The sequence below is a fragment of the Oncorhynchus clarkii genome, chromosome 21, assembly GCF_045791955.1.
Source record: "Oncorhynchus clarkii lewisi isolate Uvic-CL-2024 chromosome 21, UVic_Ocla_1.0, whole genome shotgun sequence".
In the NCBI taxonomy this organism is placed as follows: domain Eukaryota; kingdom Metazoa; phylum Chordata; class Actinopteri; order Salmoniformes; family Salmonidae; genus Oncorhynchus; species Oncorhynchus clarkii.
Genome location: NC_092167.1, coordinates 19,650,338 through 19,670,540, shown reverse-complemented (window position 1 = coordinate 19,670,540; position 20,203 = coordinate 19,650,338). Strand labels below are relative to the sequence as shown.

The 20,203-nt window shown below is 42.9% G+C and overlaps 1 pseudogene; it reads right to left on the bottom strand.

Moving 5' to 3' along the window:
- Nucleotides 1-4,335: 4,335 nt before the first annotated feature.
- LOC139379351 (small ribosomal subunit protein eS1-like) lies at nucleotides 4,336-5,112 on the bottom strand (annotated as a pseudogene).
- Nucleotides 5,113-20,203: the final 15,091 nt, after the last annotated feature.

Here is a 20,203-nt window from a genome sequence, read left to right as displayed (position 1 = left end):
AAATATCACCATGTGTGCTGCAATGGCCAATGATGGTTTGCTTCTCAACACACCACTCATTGGCCCATACAACACAGAAAGGCTTATAGCTTTCCTAGAACAGCTCTATGCTCAGCTAGTGCCAGCAGAACAGCCAGTAAGAAACCCCCAAGTTTTTGTCATAGTTTGCGATAACGGTGCTTTTCACCACTCTGCAGCTGTCACAGATTGGTTTGCAGCACATCACAGATGTATGGTTTTGTACCTGCCTGCATATTCACCCTTCCTCAACCCAATATAGGAGTTTTTCTCTGCCTGGAGGTGGAAAGTGTTTGGTCACCACCCACATGACCAAATGTCTCTTTTGGAAGCATTGCGTGCCGGATGTGAGGACACGAGTCCAGAGGACTGCCAGGGATGGATAAGGCACTCCAGAAGGTTCTTCCCCAGGTGCATGGCAAGAGAAAACATTAGATGTGATGTTGAAGAAAACCTGTGGCCTGATGCTAGAGAGAAGCAGGATTAGCCCCTCAATTATTTGTTCGAATTACAGTATGTACTTTTAGTTTCTACCTTTTTTTTTCTCATTACTGTAATTCCGTAAATTACTACAGACTATTGAAGCAAACTGCTAATTTTAATTTACCTTAAAGAATTGTTATGTTCTAAAAATTGTAATAAATCATGTGAAAGAATGTCACTATTTTCTTTGAAGAAAATATTACTTTGTATGAAGTCACTGAAATTGTTCAAACTGTAAAGATGAAAAGTTTGTATTTTCTGTATTGGTGTTTGATGCTAGTGTTTTTACTCTCAGTGTGTTCTGAGTGACAGTGTGTGTTATCTCAGTGAGGGTTGTGCATAGTGTTTGGCTGCACTGAGCGTGTTTTGAGCCATGTGTTAAGAGTTGTGTTGCTTGGAATGAGTTTTGCAGGTGATGTGAACTGTTTAGCTCAGGTGACTGTTGGTAGTGCGGACTGTAGTTAGAGTTTTGCACATGCGACTCCAGTTGTGCCCACTGTCGTTTAGCAATCGAAAAAAACTGTAATTGAAATGCATTCCAGGTGACTACCTCATGAAGCTAGTTGAGAGAATGCAACGAGTGTGCAAAGCTGTCATCAAAGCAAAGTGTGGCAAGTTTGAAGAATCACAAATATAAAATATATTTTGATTTGTTTACTACATGATTCCATACGTGTTATTTCATAGTTTTGATCTCTTCACTATTATTCTACAATGTAGAAAATAGTAAAAATAAAGAAAACCCTTGAATGAGTAGGTGTGTCCAAACTTTTGACTGGTTATCAAATTAATATTTGTGAGAAGTCCTCTACTCCTTGAGAGGGTCTCTTTCTCCACCATTCAAATGGGAATAGGTATGTCTCACAAACTCAACAAGCAGAAATACACGGACAAAGATACTCACCCTGTTGTTTTTCATGGTTCACCCTAGATCTACATGATGCGGTATGTTGAACTTATTCCAAAAATCATTGAGATTTCGCATGGCTGCGCTAGCAGGGAATAGGACAACATCTTCTTTAACCAAAATGCATGCAGTCAGTGTGTGGAGTACAAAAGTTGGCATTGCTGAATGACACATATCCCTCAGGTGTCTGCTCTGCTGTGCTCTGTCCTCCACAGGGGAAAAGCCAGAAGCATCTTCAGATAGATATTCCACCACAAGTTATTCATAAAGGGATTAAACAAGCTGTCAGTCTTTACTCTCATCTCTCACACAAACGCACACACACACATGGCGCACACGCATACACACACTCCCTCACTTATTCACTCTCCCTGCTAGGAGTGGGACAAGGCAGGGTACACGTCTGTCGTCCTTCCCCTTTAACTCGGGAGACCTTGGGGGGGACCAGTGGGCCAGGCCGGCAGTGACTCGCTAATTACACAGTTAATATAGAGAACAGAGGCTCGCAGGCAGCCGGGATGGGGCTGTGATAACTTTGGCAGTAAAGCCATCACCAGGCAGTGTAAACGCTGACCAGCATGTCCTTGGAGGCTAAGGATGAGCAGGGAATTGACAGAGGGGTTGGAGGCATCCAGAGGGAAAACGACAGGGTGTGTGTGTGTGTGTGTGTGTGTGTGTGTGTGTGTGTGTGTGTGTGTGAGAGAGAGAGATAGAGAGACCAGATACATTTATGGATGAATTGCATCTGGCTTTATGTGTGTGTGCTCCCAATCATACATATATTGTAAACTAAGGGACATACTGTATGTCTGAGAGGCTGGTGCCCACAGACACTCATGCACAGATACACACAGGCATACGCATCCACACCGTTACAGTTACTTGTTACCTGTCCAAAATGATTTTGGATTACTTTCCCCTAGAAGATGTGTCATTTTTATTAAATGTTTTATTTGACCTTTATTGAACGAGGCAAGTGAGTTTAAGAACAAATTCTTATTTACAATGACAACCTACCAAAAGGCAAAAGGCCTCCTGCCGGGACGGGGGCTGGGATAAATAAATAAATACAAATAAATGAAATACAAATATAGGACAAAACACACATCACGACAAGTCAGGCAACACAACACTACATAAAGAGAGACCTAAGACAACAACATAGCATGGCAGCAACTTGGGCTGGGCGATGTATTGAGTTTTTTTTTATATATTCCAGTTTATGTTTTAGTGCGATATGGAAAATGCCTTTATCGCAAGAATTAAGGTTCTGTTATAATGTTGTAACGTTTTACAAAGCCAAGTGCAGCATCTCACTGTCTCTTCTCTGTCAGCCCAATGTCGAATCATGTCCCAATTGCTTGACAACACGTGCACAGAGGTTATCCACCAATCACAACCCTAGACAGTCTTTCACAAATTGTAACCACGCAGAAGAAGTGTTTGCAGCGGTAAGAGTTCCAACAAAATGGAAAGTGAGGAAGCCAGCTCAGCCTATCAGGAGGATGAGATCATCCCCAAAAAGGGCAGCCATGTTTTTTCAGTAATATGGAAGTGGTTCGGGTTTAAGAGGTCTGATGTTCAGAAAACGAATGTCCTGTGCAAAATCTGTCGCAAGACAATTGCTACGAAAGCAGCAGCACAACCAACCCCTTCCATCACCTGCAACTGAAACACGCGGTGGAATGGGAGGATCGCCTGAGACTACTCAATGCCGAGTCCCAAAACATCTGCTAAAAGACAAACGACCATACCCCGCATCCTTTTCAAAGTTATCCCTTATGACAAGAAAAGTTTGATGTGGAAGGAGATAACGGATGCAGTGACCTAAAGCCAGGCTTTAAAAAGCTGCTAGGTACAGTTGACCACAAATATCAGCTGCCAAGCCGCAAGTATTTCACGGAAGAAGCCCTGCCGCGATTATCCACTGCTAACCCCGAAAGAGTCGCAGAGAAGCTGGCTAGTGTTTCATTTTTCCCCACGACAGCCCGATCTACGGTCGAGCAGAACGTCAGAGCCATACCTAAGTTTGACAGTCCACTACATAAATGAAGACTGAAAATTGCAAAATGTCTGCCTCCAGATGTCTTACTTCCCAGATGATCATACGGGTGAAGTAATAGCAAAGGGCCTCAAAGACCCTCTGGCATCGTGGAAGATGAGCGAAGACCGACAGGTGTGCATGACAACTGACAGCGGGAGCAACATGATAAAAGCATTGCGCTTGAACAACTGGACCCGCCTGCAGTGCTTTAAGCACAGGCTTCACCTCGCCATCGGTAAGTGTGACATTGGATAATTAAAGTGATTAAAAAAAAGTTGTTCAGGCAGTGTAGGCTAATGTGTTAGAAGTTGTGCCATTCTGCCAATCCAATAGCAAATAACCACAGGCTGTTTTAATTATAACAAATGAACTAAATTAACGCATTTTTAATCATGATTATATAAATGGCATATTCAAACAGCTAGTGGTCAAACATTCCTAAACAATAGAATAGACGTGTGGGTGTGTGTTGTTCATTTGTGTTGTTCGTTTGTTTTGCACAAATAGGCCTTGAGGCCTTGTATATTATTTTATTTTAATAAAGAAAATTAAATTAAGAATTATGTCTTCGCCTTTTTTCATTTGTTTAGAGACAAACAAGAAATCGAGATATATATCGTTATATCGTTATATATATATCGCTTATATCGATATATAAGCGTTCAAACCTCTGGATATATTGCCCAGCCCTAGCAGCAACACATGACAACACAGCATGGTAGCAACACAACATGACAACAACATGCTAGTAACACAACATAGCAGCAGCACAACATGGTAGCAGCACAAAACATGTTACAAACATTTTTGGGCACAGACAACAGCACAAAGGGCAAGTTTTTTTACTTTTTTTATCATTTACATTTTTAAATCTGTCCGTTGTTTAGACTGTCTCCTGGATGGGGGGCTCGTAGCCATCGGCCCTTTCCACCTTAGCTCCGATGTCATCCCCTGAGGGCTTGGCTGTACTTCTGCCACCACCCTCACCGTGGAGCTCCATCAGTTTGCCTAACTCAAACTTGCACTTCTTCAGCATCTTAACCTTCCTGACGTAGATATCGTGGAGGGGGTAGATGGACTGGCAGGCCTTCACAATGTCTTTGCCAACGGAGTCAGGGATAAGCTTGTTGAAGATTTCCTTCAGGTCGTTGGTCTGGACCTCACGGGTCATGATCTCCATCGTCTTCTTCCTGATCTGACAGACCTGCTGGTGCTGGGCGTACGACGTCTTTCTGATCTGGTTGGTGCGCTTCTTGGTGAAGCCAAAGCAGAACAGGCGCAGGAGGTAGCCGTCGGTGGTCTTCATGTCCAAGTGGGCCTCAATCATGGTCTGGCACTTCTTGACCATGGAGCACATCTTGTCCCGGGTCAGGCAGTTCTTACCCTGCACGTCGTCTGATATCAGTTTGAACTTGCGGAAGGCCACCTTATCGTTCTGCAGGTCAGCAAGGCTCACCTCAAACACACGCCCCTTCAGACCATCAGAGGCGATTCTGGTTCCCTAAGTCCTGGAGACCAATGTCTGGCCAATGTTGCGGATGTTGAACCTAGCGTGTGCCTTGACATCATACCAGCCCGTCTTGGAGAAAGGGTCGACAATCTTCTTTGTTGCACCTTTTTTGACACCTTTGGTCAGCCTCTTATTCTTGCCGACTGCCATAAAGGCTACTGGGAGTGAAAGAGGAGTGGTCATTGTAGTGGTCTCTGACTTTTGGTCAGACTCACTCGGGTGGAACAAACTTAAGTTTCAATGTTCAAGGTTTTAGAAGTAATCCAAGAAGCAGTCATCTAATATTTCAAAAGTATCTGTAATCTGGGGTGTTGCTTGCATGTGTTGCATGCACACACAAACACATGCTGTAATTGGCGCATGCTCCGGGTTGGAAACGCTAGCCAGGAGTGGTCACCTGGGATTGCGGTTAGCTAGTTGCACAGATCCAGATGGAAATGTTCAGAGTTTGCGGTAGGAATCCGGGGATAAGGAGAGAAATAGGTCCGTTAGGCTCTGGTTTGAGTCACGTTGTTCGAACTGGCGAGAGCTTTCCGAGCTAAAGGTTAGCTGATGACCGCTAGCAATGGTTTGCTAACTGATAGCTGGTAGGTAGTTAGCCGGCTAGCTTCAGTTGAGGGATTCCGAAAGTAAATAGAAATACTTTCGAAAAAATCTGATCCACGCCACATTGGGTGCGGCGGGTTGCAGGAGAGTATTTAGAAGTTGAGGTTTAGGGAAATATTTTTAAAAGATATGCGAAGAAAATTATGGAAACATATATATACAAGGGACACGGCTACGCCATCTTGGAAGAGTTTTCTAAGAAGAGTATTTGTATGTGTATGTAAACTTCCGACTTCAACTGTATTTGCACCACAACAACATGTAGGACTCTGCACTGTAAAAAAAAAAAAGACTGAAATTTTACATTAAATTACCGGTAGCACAGTAGCCAGTAGGTTACTTTAAATTTACAGTAAAATACTGTCAGCACAAAAGCCAGTAAATCCCTGTAGATTTACATGAGCTTTACTGAAACACAAATTTACATCATATTACTATAACACTTGACTACAGCAACATTTACATTGCATTACTGGAAGCCCAGTGGTTAGAAACTGTTTCAGATTCACAGTGCAGGCAGCTAGTGCCAACGAGGGACAGTATTTATAATATATGTATTTGATATAGGTATTTCAGTAGTTTTAATACCTATTTTGTAATTTTTGTTTCACTGGCCTGAAGAACAATTCAAGTATTTGTAACAATTTAATTAGAATACATGTATTTTCAAATACAAAAATAAACTTGCAAGAAGCCCGCTTAACTACAACAACATTCTCGGTAACGGTATCATAATCGTATTACTTCATATGACTGTGATATGGTGTTGTTTATCTACCTTAGTTAGAATGCACTGAATGCAAATCGCTCTGTATAAGAGCAGCGACAAAAATGTCAAGGTACTTTGTGTTAACAACAATATACCTTTCGATGTACGTTACTGTAATATTCACAGTAACTTGCCACCAGCTTCCTGTAAGTTACTGTAGTATCAGAGCAACAATACAGTACAATACTGTCAAATTAGCCTACTCTACTATAAGAAAGTAAATGCTACTGTAATTATAATATTGGTATTTTATATGCAAGGAGATTGGCTGATAGGTATTATTATATTACAGCATATTTATTAATAATTGGTGTTTTATACCACTTTGCACTTCAAGAGGCCTAAACAAAGGCTTCCAAACTGGATGTGATTGCAGGGCAAAACAGACCAAAAGGACTTTGCAAAACCCTCAACCGGTAAAGGTTGAAGACTTGCTGCCACTCTGTGCATGCCTCGAAATATGTTCACGAGCCAGTGATTCTTTCCCCACAATGTACCATCATTGACAGAATGCAGTGCTTTATTGTTAAATTGTATTGGAATAAAATTACAACAATGGGCTAACAGTGTATATGTGTTGCACCCGTTAGTGAGAATGTTGTACCCCACAAAATACAGTACCATACAGTCTTTTTGAAAATCTAAAAACGTTGTCCTGTAAATCTATAGTAATTTACTGGCTGCTGCTGTGCTGCCAGTATTTTACTGTAATTCAGGGCACTCCACAGAATACAGTGCCATACCCGTTTTTTTGTTCATGAACATAGTTCGAGGTGTGTCTCTATTTGTTACACCTGTTAACTGAAAGGCGGGAGTAGTTCTCTGACCGTTTAATGTACGTGTGGGGACAGATCAGAGTGGCGGCAAGTCTCAAACCTTTACTGGTTGAGCACTAAGCCATGTCCTTTTGATCAGTTTTGTAATGATGGGAAACCGAGGCTTTCTGAAAGGCTTCGGCGCCTTCACCAAATCGTGCCGAAAACGATTCCTTACTCTGAGCTTCATTATCTGTTCACGGTGCACATCAGTGACATCTGCTAGTCAGCAATAAATAGCAGCGTTTGATTATCAGAGAGAGGTATTTTTGTCTCCATTGTTTTAATAACACCGCAGCGGTACTGTTGGCTTCAGTAGCCTCTAATGAGTTGGAATACCAGGTTTGCATCTTTCATAAAGCTTCCCTTTTTTGCCTTCAAGTTGACTATTTAAAAAAATTAAACAGAATCCATGGCATTATTTAGGTTTCTTAAGACAGAAACTTATACTAAATAAAACAAATTACAGTGCCTTGCGAAAGTATTCGGCCCCCTTGAACTTTGCGACCTTTTGCCACATTTCAGGCTTCAAACATAAAGATATAAAACTGTATTTTTTTGTGAAGAATCAACAACAAGTGGGACACAATCATGAAGTGGAACGACATTTATTGGATATTTCAAACTTTTTTAATTAACAAATCAAAAACTGAAAAATTGGGCGTGCAAAATTATTCAGCCCCCTTAAGTTAATACTTTGTAGCGCCACCTTTCTAACACCTGGATATGTTTATTTTTGAACCATTCCATTGTAGATTTTGCTTTATGTTTTGGATCATTGTCTTGTTGGAAGACAAATCTCCGTCCCAGTCTCAGGTCTTTTGCAGACACCATCAGGTTTTCTTCCAGAATGGTCCTGTATTTGGCTCCATCCATCTTCCCATCAATTTTAACCATCTTCCCTGTCCCTGCTGAAGAAAAGCAGGCCCAAACCATGATGCTGCCACCACCATGTTTGACAGTGGGGATGGTGTGTTCAGCTGTGTTGCTTTTACGCCAAACATAACGTTTTGCATTGTTGCCAAAAAGTTCAATTTTGGTTTCATCTGACCAGAGCACCTTCTTCCACATGTTTGGTGTGTCTCCCAGGTGTCTTGTGGCAAACTTTAAACGGCACTTTTTATGGATATCTTTAAGAAATGGCTTTCTTCTTGCCACACTTCCATAAAGGCCAGATTTGTGCAATATACGACTGATTGTTGTCCTATGGACAGAGTCTCCCACCTCAGCTGTAGATCTCTGCAGTTCATCCAGAGTGATCATGGGCCTCTTGGCTGCATCTCTGATCAGTCTTCTCCTTGTATGAGCTGAAAGTTTAGATGGACGGCCAGGTCTTGGTAGATTTGCAGTGGTCTGATACTCCTTCCATTTCAATATTATCGCTTGCACAGTGCTCCTTGGGATGTTTAAAGCTTGGGAAATCTTTTTGTATCCAAATCCGGCTTTAAACTTCTTCACAACAGTATCTCGGACCTGCCTGGTGTGTTCCTTGTTCTTCATGATGCTCTCTGCGCTTTTAACAGACCTCTGAGACTATCACAGTGCAGGTGCATTTATACGGAGACTTGATTACACACAGGTGGATTGTATTTATCATCATTAGTCATTTAGGTCAACATTGGATCATTCAGAGATCCTCACTGAACTTCTGGAGAGAGTTTGCTGCACTGAAAGTAAAGGGGCTGAATAATTTTGCACGCCCAATTTTTCAGTTTTTGATTTGTTAAAAAAGTTTGAAATATCCAATAAATGTCGTTCCACTTCATGATTGTGTCCCACTTGTTGTTGATTCTTCACAAAAAAATACAGTTTTATATCTTTATGTTTGAAGCGTGAAATGTGGCAAAAGGTCGCAAAGTTCAAGGGGGCCGAATACTTTCGCAAGGCACTGTATTTGAACAAAAGTGCAGAGGGAACCATTTTTAAATAGTGTACATTCAATGGGATTTGACTTCATACCCTCGATGTGCTATAGTTCCCTACTCTACCTGCTAAGCTACCGGTCAGTGAAAGATTTTGTACAAAATCCTAACTATATTTGTAAGTACGGTGTCCAGTAGAGGTTGGTGTATGTTGGCAGCTTGGAATCGGAAAAAAGCTTCCCGGAACCACGGCGAAATTTTGCAACACACGGTTCGAAAAAGCATGTGATCAAACGAAGCTTCGGACGTCATCGATGACGTACTTCTGATAAAGTGATAGACGAATCGGCGCACTGCTTCGAAGATAGCTGCTTCGAGACTTCGAGGCATGCCTCGGAGTTCAGGTACCGAGCATAACGTCACAACAGTTTTTCCGTGTAGTCACTGCCAGTTTAGAAGCCTTTCTTAAGGCCTCTACAAGTGCAAGTGATATAAAACAAAGAATATGAATTAGTGTGCTGTAATATATAATTACGTATAGCAGCCACACATGTCCCTGGCTGGCACAGAACCATCCCTATAATCTGCCCTTTGAGGGGAGAGAGAGAGTGTTGAGCACAGATTGCACTCTCTGTGTGATCTACAAAGGCAACCATCCCCCTATTCCCATCCGGCCCTGGAGGAAACAGACAGGAGTCGGTGGCCTTCAGGAACATCTGATAACAACAAATTAATTCAGCCAATCAATGTTCGTCAGCGCTGAGGCTGCAGGTCAGGGCCCGCGCGGAGGGGGTCTGAATGGAGCACATGCTCTTGACAGCACAGCAAGACAAGGGCCTAATCTCAGACACACACACACACACTGACATGCAGACAGACAGAAACACACCCACCCACCAGATCATGCCGGATAATGAATGATTTATATACAACTTCCTCTTTATGCAGAAATCAAAAGGAAAATCCAAGGATGTCGAGACCGGTTAACTGGCTTCACCTTCAGCTCTATTTCATTTTAGGTCAAAGATTTTTGGGGAGGGGGGTGTATGGGTGTTGGCTATGCTGTTGAGGAAGATATCCAGATATATTTTGGGTGTTGGTGAGTGTCTTAGGAACTACAGGGGTTATTTCTGTTGCATATGATGGTTTGAGATAGAAAGCAGAGTGGGAATAAACATGTAGCATGATGAATGCTGTTCATGAGACTAAACTGTAACAGGGGGTCCACACCCCACACCCTTTCTGCCATGCGTCTGAGTGTGACAGGTATGACATCAGGTGAGATCACACTGACACTTCCACCTCCGCTCTCCTCCCACCACCATCACACCCACTTTCCCATATGGTATTTCTCACATAGACGCACACGCACACACCGTGCAGTAAACTCATTAGTACATCCTCACCATCCTCCGGGTTCACTGTCGCAAAACAAATGAACTGTTCTGGAGAAATGCTGGTCTTTTTCGATTTCTCTCTTTATCTCTCTTACACATCCCTCTTTCCTACCTCTGCCTCTCTGTCTCGCTCTCTTTCTCTTTCCATCGTTTGCTCGTCTCCCTTGCATTAGTGAGGTCTCCATACAGTGAGTCATCCCTGAGCATGTGAACAGAGCTGTCGTCTCTTCCTTTTATCCTATAATAATCTCCTGAATCGTTACCTGAGGGCCTTAGATCCCCCGCGCAGTCCAACATGCCATACAGCTCCACTGTATCCAGACCTCAGTGGTCCTAATTAGGCAAAATACCAGTGGAGACGGGGACAAAACATGGCTCTCAGTTCTCCTGCCCACAATGGAGCTGCTAGGAACACTTGGGGATATCCCAGGCAATTTGCTGCACAACTCAACTCCTATTGCCAAACAGAGGCTATTCAGCTGAGCATCGCTAGTAAGTGACGGTGTTTCATGCGCATCAAACGCCAACGGGTGGCGCTTGAGATATCAACTGAAGAAGACAAGCCATGTACGATAGCTTTTTTTTCTTCTGTTGACAGGGCAGGTATCCGTCGCTCCTCTTCTCCTCTCGAGACCTCATCAAGATGGATCAGACGCCGCACTCAAATCAGATTCAAAGGCTGTGAGGAGCAGCTTGGTTCCCCGGCCTATGCTGATCGTCACAGTGACATTTTTAAGAACTGATGTCACATAGCTGGACAATTTCCACCCGGGTCTTTTTATGACAGATAGACAGGTCGGTTGCATTTCCCACACAATTTATTATATCGGCCGTGACATCGCGAGAGGAAAAAGTACATAATATATTCCTCTGTATAGGCTGTCTGAGGACACAGCTTTGAAGATGTCACTATTAAGGGGAAGTGATACGAGGACATTTGAATTCCAAAGTGAAACGAGCGGCCTTCCATCCAAGCAGACACGATAGCAGCATCCCATTCCAGGGAACATAAAAGTTGTACCCGCCAGTGTGCAGCCCACTGCTGAAAAAGTTCATAAAAGCAAGAGGAACGGCTAGTCAGCTACATGGTACCTGATGAGGTACAACTAAGAGAGTAAATCACCATGCCTAGTGCTGTGCGTGCGTGCGTACGTGCGTGCGTGCGTGCGTGCTCCCTCTCCTAACACCAGAAGTGGCCGGTAATTGCGTTTGATTGGATTTTCTGGCCAACTGGATTAGTTTATTGCCATGAATCACAGGTCGTGGTTCGGCCGCTGATGGCTTTTCAGTGAGACGTGTGTTTGTCGTTCACACACGCAGGTTATGTTTATCTATCATTTATTCCCCCCCAAAAATGTAAAAGTGCATGCCTGTGTATTACGATTTCATAATGAAGTGAGGAAGGTTCAATCTTAGACATAACAAACGCATGGTTTTGGCATGGTATAATTAGTGGTTGAAAATGAGTACCACGTAGAAAGGGTGTAATTAGAGGTTGAAAACGAGTACCACTTAGAAAGGGTGCAATTAGCCCTATACACCTACAGTTGAAGTCGGAAGTTTACATACACTTAGGTTGGTGTCATTAAAACTCGTTTTTCAACCACTCCACTAATTTATTTTTAACAAACTATAGTTTTGGCAAGTCGGTTAGGACATCTACTTTGTGCATGACACAAGTAATTTTTCCAACAATTGTTTACAGACAGATTATTTCACTTATAATTCACTGTATCACAATTCCAGTGGGTCAGAAGTTTACATACACTAAGTTGACTGTGCCTTTAAACAACTTGGAAAATTCCAGAAAATTATGTCATGGCTTTAGAAGCTTCTGATAAGCTAATTGACATAATTTGAGTCAATTGGAGGTGTCTTTGCTTGACATCATGGGAAAATCTAAAGAAATCAGCCAAGACCTCAGAAAACAATTAGTAGACCTCCACAAGTCTGGTTCATCCTTGGGAGCAATTTCCAAACGCCTGAAGGTACCACGTTCATCTGTACAAACAATTGTATGCAAGTATAAACACCATGGAACCACGCAGCCGTCATACCGCTCAGGAAGGAGACGCGTTCTGTCTCCTAGAGATGAACGTACACTGGTGCGAAAAGTGCAAATCAATCCCAGAACAACAGCAAAGGACCTTGTGAAGATGCTGGAGGAAACAGGTGCGAAAGTATCTATATCCACAGTAAAACGAGTCCTATATCGACATAACCTGAAAGGCCGCTCAGCAGGGAAGAAGCCACTGCTCCAAAACCGGGAATGTGAATCATTCTCTCTACTATTATTCTGACATTTCACATTCTTAAAATCAAGAGGTGATCCTAACTGAACTAAGACAGGGAGTGTTTACTAGGATTAAATGTCAGGAATTGTGAAAAACTGAGTTTAAATGTATTTGGCTAAGGTGTATGTAAACTTCCGACTTCAACTCTACATGTTTACTGCTGCTTGGCTGCTGGTACTAAATCCGTTGGCGCAACAGTCAGCATGAAAATGAAAAATGCAAGAATTTGATAAGTAGGTGTAAATAAATCATGTTGGAGGGGGCAATAGTTCACTTGCATCAACAGAATTATTTAAAGTCTATAATAACTTCCATAAAAGATTTGTATCCTTTTTTTAACTAGGCAAGTCAGTTAAGAACAAATTTCCGGCCAAACCCGGACGATGCTGGGCCAATTATGCGCCGCCCTATGGGACTCCCAATCACCACCGGTTGTGATACAGCCTGGAGTCAAACCAGGGTCTGTAGTGATGCCTCTAGCACTGAGATGCAGTGCCTTAGACCATTGCGCCACTCGGGAGCCCAGAGTGGAAATTGTCCAGCTACAGTATGTGACATCATTACTGTACATGTCAGTATGAATATTTACCCAGTATATCAAACAGCAAATAGGAACAGGAGTTTTTCTAGACCATGGTAAAACAACAGACCCTAGTTCTAGCCTGCGAGTTGTTCCTTGTCAGATCAGTTAGTTAAACTCAATATAGCTACAACACAAACAATCACACTCTGAGAAACCAGAGCCTGACAGAAAAGCACAACAACACATTTACACCCTGATGGTGCGATGGGATAGGAGCCTTATCACACATCCATTTGTATTACAGTGGGCTAGCAGGCTCCACTCCTTCTATTTGCCTTTATAGATTTGTTTTTGATGGAGCGCTATGCTTGTGCCACCTGCCAAATGGCTATGGCAGAGGGACCAGTCGAGAGCTAAATAGCTTTTTATTTGCAGGGCGGATAAATGAGCTAGCTCACTGTAAAAGGACATAACCAATCAGCCAGTGGAATCAGGACAGGACATCCTCAAATGAAAACAACAAACCGGCTGGCATCTTATTGGAACTTCTTGTTGTATTTCTATTACCCAATCTCCTAACAGATATCTCATTTAACTCTGGTCAAAATAAGCCATCGGAATCAACTAAGCCTTGGAGTGTGTGTTTATTTGCCAAGCAAACGCGGTAGCACGCACACACATACCCACTGGGGTCAATAAAAAAAGAGGAGGACTTGTATTTGTAGAGGAATGCAGGAAAATGCCGAATGGATGTCTTCAGATGTCGGTTAAACAATAAAGGATCTATTTGGGAGCTATGATGTTGAATGTCGAACCAGTGTCTATCCACATTGAATCCCAAACTCAGAAAATTATTGCTCTACTCTGTCCCCATTGAATCACACAAACGAAAAATAAAAAAAAGGGTAACTCTTCAGTGACTCCCTATATGACCACAATTCCCTCTGTTATTTCAGAAGTAGCTACTTGCATCTCTTTGGCCTTCCCCTCTAGAAAATTACCCCAACTCAGACTGTAACCACTCGTTCAATCCCCACTCAATAGTTTAAAAACAGAACAAATCGAGCTCAATGCCAAATTAACAAATATTCTGAAGTAGCTGGATTCCAGGCGCTCAGCAAAGAGGTGGGCTTTTGTTATGATAACCAAAATAGATTTTCTGTCATATTTACAAATGTCACGAATACTTTAACTGTATATGTAATTGCTGCATTCTCCATATCCACTGAGGTGGTAGGTTTCGAAAATCACATGGGATTGATACAATTCAAATCAAATGAAATGTTATTTGTCACATGAGCCGAATACAACAGTGAAATGCTTACTTACAAGCCTTTAACCAACAATGCATTTTAAGTCATTGATGCACTTGTTGATGAAGCCAGTGACTGATGTGGTGTACTCCTCAATTGGAAGAATCCTTGGAACATATTCCAGTCTGTGCTTGCAAAACAGTCCTGTAGCTTAGCATCTGCTTCATTTCTTTCTTATTGACAAAGTCACTGGTGCTTCCTGCTATAGTTGTTTGTTTGTAAGCAGGAATCAGGAGGATATAATTATGGTCAGATTTGCCAAATGGAGGGCGAGGGAAATCTTTGTACGTGTCTCTCTGTGTGGAGTAAAGGTGGTCTAGAGTTTTTTTTCCCGACATGCTGATAGAAATGAGGTAAATCGGATTTGAGTTTTCCTGCCACTAGGAGCACCGCCTCTGGGTGAGCATTTTCCTGTTTACTTATGGCCATATACAGCTCATTGAGTGCGGCCTTAGTGCCAGCATCTGTTTGTGGTGGTATGTAGACAGCTATGAAAAATACAAATGAAAACTCTCTAGGTAAAAGAGTGAGGTCTACAGCTTATCATGAGATACTCTACCTCAGGCGAGCAAAACCTCGAGACTTCCTTAGATTTTGTGCACCAACTTTTGTTTACAAATATACATAGATCGCCACCCCTTGTCTTACCTGTCATGACTGGCCTGCTCGGGTCAGGTTACCGTGGACCACAATCCTGCAGAGAGATCTCTCACACCCACCACAGGGGAAGAGCATGAGAGGTATGGAGATGGGGGGGTTTTATGACACCTCACACCCATTGTAAATATTAAGGCAGCAGACAAAATTCCTCTGTCCTCTCAGTAAGGAGAACCGGCCTCAGAACATTAACATGCAATAAATGAACTTTGGGACAATAGGGTTCGTCAGCCACAATGGTGGTAATGACGATAGATGGAATATGAAAATGAATGTCATTTTTGTTGTTATTAAAAGTTCAAGGATGGCATTATAATGAAAACATTGTAACTTTAAGCGTTTTCCTAATATGTGCCTGATGTTTGCATATTGTTACGTTTTGTGGAAAATGTCCAGATCAAAGAGAATGTTTTTGTAAAGATGAAATGTGAAGTTACTTGTCTAAATTGGATCTGAGGAAAATCCAGACATTGCCTCGTGACTTGGTACACCCAGAGAATTGCACTAAAAGACGGAAATGACCAATTCTGTCCCGAGGGTATGTGAGTTAAGAATTAACATATTAGACTAAGTGACCCTGAGCTGCAGCCAAGGTCTGAGTGGTAAGCAAACCCAAAACGCAACACGAGGTTGAAGAAGACAAAGGAACCTTTTAACAACCTATGCTACGGACGAGTAGCTGTATCTAAAGGGGGTGAATTCAAGTGCATTTGTCACCATAGCTGACAAATGCACCCAAGTGTGTGTTTCTCTCTCAGTCTCTCTCTCTTTTGAAATCCCCATTTTGTGTATCACGTGTCATATTGTGTTGGCCCGCTAGGGACCTGTTGTCACGCCCTGGCCATAGAGAGGCTTTTATTCTCTATTTTGGTTAGGCCAGGGTGTGACTAGGGTTGGCATAATATGTTCATTTTCTATGTTTTGGATTTCTGTGTTGTTTAGCCAGGTGTGGTTCTCAATCAGAGGCAGCTGTCTATCGTTGTCTCTGATTGAGAACCATACTTAGGTAGCCTTTTCCCACCTGTGTGGTGTGGGTAGTTGCTTTCTGTTTTTGTGTCTGCACCAGACAGAACTGTTTCGGTTGTGCTCTTTGTTGTTTTCTTTGTTCAGTGTTCAGTTCCAAATAAAGAGATGAACACGTACCACGCTGCACCTTGGTCCTCACCTTCTTCCACCAACAGTCGATACAGAACTAACCACCACCAAAGGACCAAGCAGCGTGGTAAGGAGGAGCAGCGCTATCTGGAGAAATGGACATGGGAGGAGATACTGGAAGGCAAGGGACCCTGGGCACAGGCTGGGGAGTATCGCCGTCAGCAGGAGGAACTGGAGGCAGCTAAGGCTGAGCGGCAACACTACGAGGAGTTAGCATGGCTGGCAAGGAAGCCCGAGAGGCAGCCCCCCCCCAAAAAAATTGGGGGGAAGCACAGTCAGGAGTCACCTGAGCCAACTCCCCGTGCTTACCGCAAGGAGCCGCCAATGGTACCCGAGCCAGTCGGGGTGGAATTGGAGGTGAGCGAAGGGAGCGAAGCAGAGACAGTGAAGGAGTTAATGGGGAGATTGGAGGAGAGAGTAATGAGGGAGTTGGTGCATGAGGTACGACATCCGCCCGACGGAGCGAGTCCGGGATTTGATGTCATCTGAGTCCGCTCTCCATACTCATCCTGAGGTTGAAGAAAAAGTATTCCTCCAGCACGGGGTGAGTAATCGCTGTCCTGATATCTAGAAGCTCTTTTCAGTCATAAGACACGGTGGCAGAAACATTACGTACAAATTAACTAAAAAACATACACAATAGGACAATTGGTTACGGGATCGTAAAACGGCAGCCATCTCTTGCGGCGCCATCTTTACAATTCACATGATAATGAAAATAGGTCCATCCCTTATTATCATAACTATAGGCTAGCCTATATATTATATTGATACTCTCTTTATTATTCTTCCTATTAGACATTCACAGACTTGCTGTTGGCAAGACCGTTTCCCCTAACTGTCGCCACTGAATTGCAAATCAAATAATTATGCAGTTGCTTATTTTGCTTATGATACAAAGTGCTTAGGCAAAGGGGAGGCAGAATGCAATCCTTTCAGGAGAAAGAGACAAACAGTGATTGCCTTGCGGATGCTGCGTTCAGGACGGGGCTAGTGAATAAACCACTCTCATTAAAGAACACCTGTGATAAAAGCAAGTTGGAGGTTGGAGGTTTGAAAAGAGGGACCCTGTTCGAAAAACACTTCCTGCGTTACCGTGTGTGTGAAGATCCATTAGCGGTTTGCACCAGCTCCTCCCAAAGCTTCTAGAAACTAGAAACATGCCCTCCGAGCCCAACATCTACATCAACAGACAGAGCAACAGCAAAGGAGACATCCGTGAGCACACACTGTACCTACCAACAACCGTGAAACAATGTATCAACAACCTACCACCATGTAGTACATGTACCGTACGGTACACAGAGGCAGACTGAGTCTGCCTGGTGTAGACTGGTATGCAGGGCAACCATAGGGCAACCAACCACAGTGTATTTTAATTATTTATATTTCAACTTTATTTAACCAGCCATTTAAATGGAGAATAATCTATTTTACAGGCACAGAGAACAGTGTGCTTTGTGCTTACAAACCACAGAGCACCACAACCATTGGCACAACCATACAGAAGCCACATAGGGTAAATTAACAGTATGTGCTTCACACAAGGACAGACAACACTGGCAGGTATAAGATACAGTCGCTGTTTCTCATGCAGGTATGTGTGTGGTGTGTGTGGCCAGCGCCCCAGCAGCTAGCTAAACCTCTCCAGTGTCCGACATCAGTGAGATAACTCACCCCATGCCTGCAGAGCACACACACACACACTTACGCATGCACACACCCACATACGCAGGCACAAGCACACACCGTAAGCACGAATGCACAAAAAAACAAGAAAACGCACAGAGAGCTGTCATGGCCATCTCAGCGACAGGCTGATGATCCTATCAGAGTCAATGTTTGCTGAGGGCCAGGCAGAACCCAGTGGCCAGATGGCATTTCATAGATCCTGATACAAGTATAGGCTGCTGAGGTCAACACGTCGAGGCAGACAGATCAGACAGGTCAACAATCTCCCCCAGTCAGTCACTCCATCCATCTGTCCGTCTGAGGGAGAACGAGAAGGAAGAAAACCCTACAGGACGTGCCAACGTTGCTAATTTCTTGTAGGAGGGAGAGAGAGAGAGAGAGAGAGAGAGAGAGAGTGTGAGAGAGACAGAAAGAGAGAGACAGGGAGAGAGACGGGGAGAGAGAGAGAGACATTTACATCATACAGACATCATACTCAATGATAGTTCGTAACTGGAGAGAGAGAGAGAGAGAGAGAGAGAGAGAGAGACGGGGAGAGAGAGAGAGACATTTACATCATACAGACATCATACTCAATGATATTTCGTAACTGGAGAGAGAGAGAGAGAGAGAGAGAGAGTGTGAGAGAGACAGAAAGAGAGAGACAGGGAGAGAGACGGGGAGAGAGAGAGAGACATTTACATCATACAGACATCATACTAAATGATAGTTCGTAACTGGAGAGAGAGAGAGAGAGAGAGAGAGAGAGAGAGAGAGAGAGAGAGAGAGAGAGAGAGATGGGGAGAGAGAGAGAGACATTTACATCATACAGACATCATACTCAATGATATTTCGTAACTGGAGAGAGAGAGAGAGAGAGAGAGAGAGAGAGGTTTTCATCATATAGACCGAGGTAGAAATATCTCAAAGATTTATGGGTCCACGTAGATAAATGATTTGTGGTAAACAGTGCTGTGTAAGCAAACACTTTCAATATCCCCTCTCTTTCCTCACCAAGATGGCATGGCTGAGTGATGCGCAAATGCCACTGTCTATTTGCATTGTGCCCAGTGATTCATCTGCAGGGGGTGAGATCTGAGATGCTGCCAACTACAGTACATACACTGTGACAAATTGCTGTAAATTTACAGCAAAACTTTTACAGTTAGCTACTGTAATTCTGTATTACAATACTGTACAGAACAATGCATTATGCAATGTTACAATAACATTTTACAGTAAAGTATTGTATTATCTGTTTTGTTCTATATTTACAGCAGCATACTGTGAATTACGGTGCATTGTGGGAAAATGTTGTGAGCAGCGAAATAATCTCTGGCTCATTAGCACATTTGGAGGTGTGCCTTATAAGAGGCTATACTTGTTGCACCTTTTTAAGTACGAGTGCGGTACCAATTTAACTGATATGTGGTAGTAGTTCCCTAACAATTAAATGTGTATAGGGGATAGATCAGAGTGGCAGCAAGTCACAAACCTTTAATGGTTGAGTGTTTAGCCATGTCCCTTTTGATGTGTTTCGCCCCGCAGTCTCTGCCAGATTTAGAATCCTCTGTGAAGCCGACAAGTGTCGGTAATATGAAACACCAAATAGTTATTGGTATGTTGGTATGTTGGTATGTTGTAATACATATGTTGTAGTTAAAATGCAATTGAACGACATAGTACTGTATTGCTGTTCTGCCGTATAATTTACTGCAGCATTCTGTAAATCGTGGTGCATTGTGGAAAGGGAGGGGAAAGAAATGCTTGTCTCTTTAACATATTTTTGAGGCGTGCCTTCTAAGTGACTATTTGTTGCACCTGTTAAGTGAGAACGCTTTACCAATTGAACTGATATGTGGTAGTAGTGCCCTAACAATTGAATATATTTTGTGGACAATAAGTGACAGTGGGTCTTAAACCTTTAATGGTTGAATATTACACAGTCTCCTTTTGCCCCTGTAATCACATCCGGTTTGGAAGCCTTTGCTAAGGCCTCTAAAGTGCAAGTGATAAACACCAAATGTTCATAAATATGCTGTAATATCAAAATGCCTAGCAGCCAACCTGCTTGCGCTAATCCCATATAATTACAGTAAAATACCAGCATGAATACAGTAGCATTTACTTTCTTACAGTATAGCTGGCTAATTTTACAGTTTTGTAATGTCATTGCTCT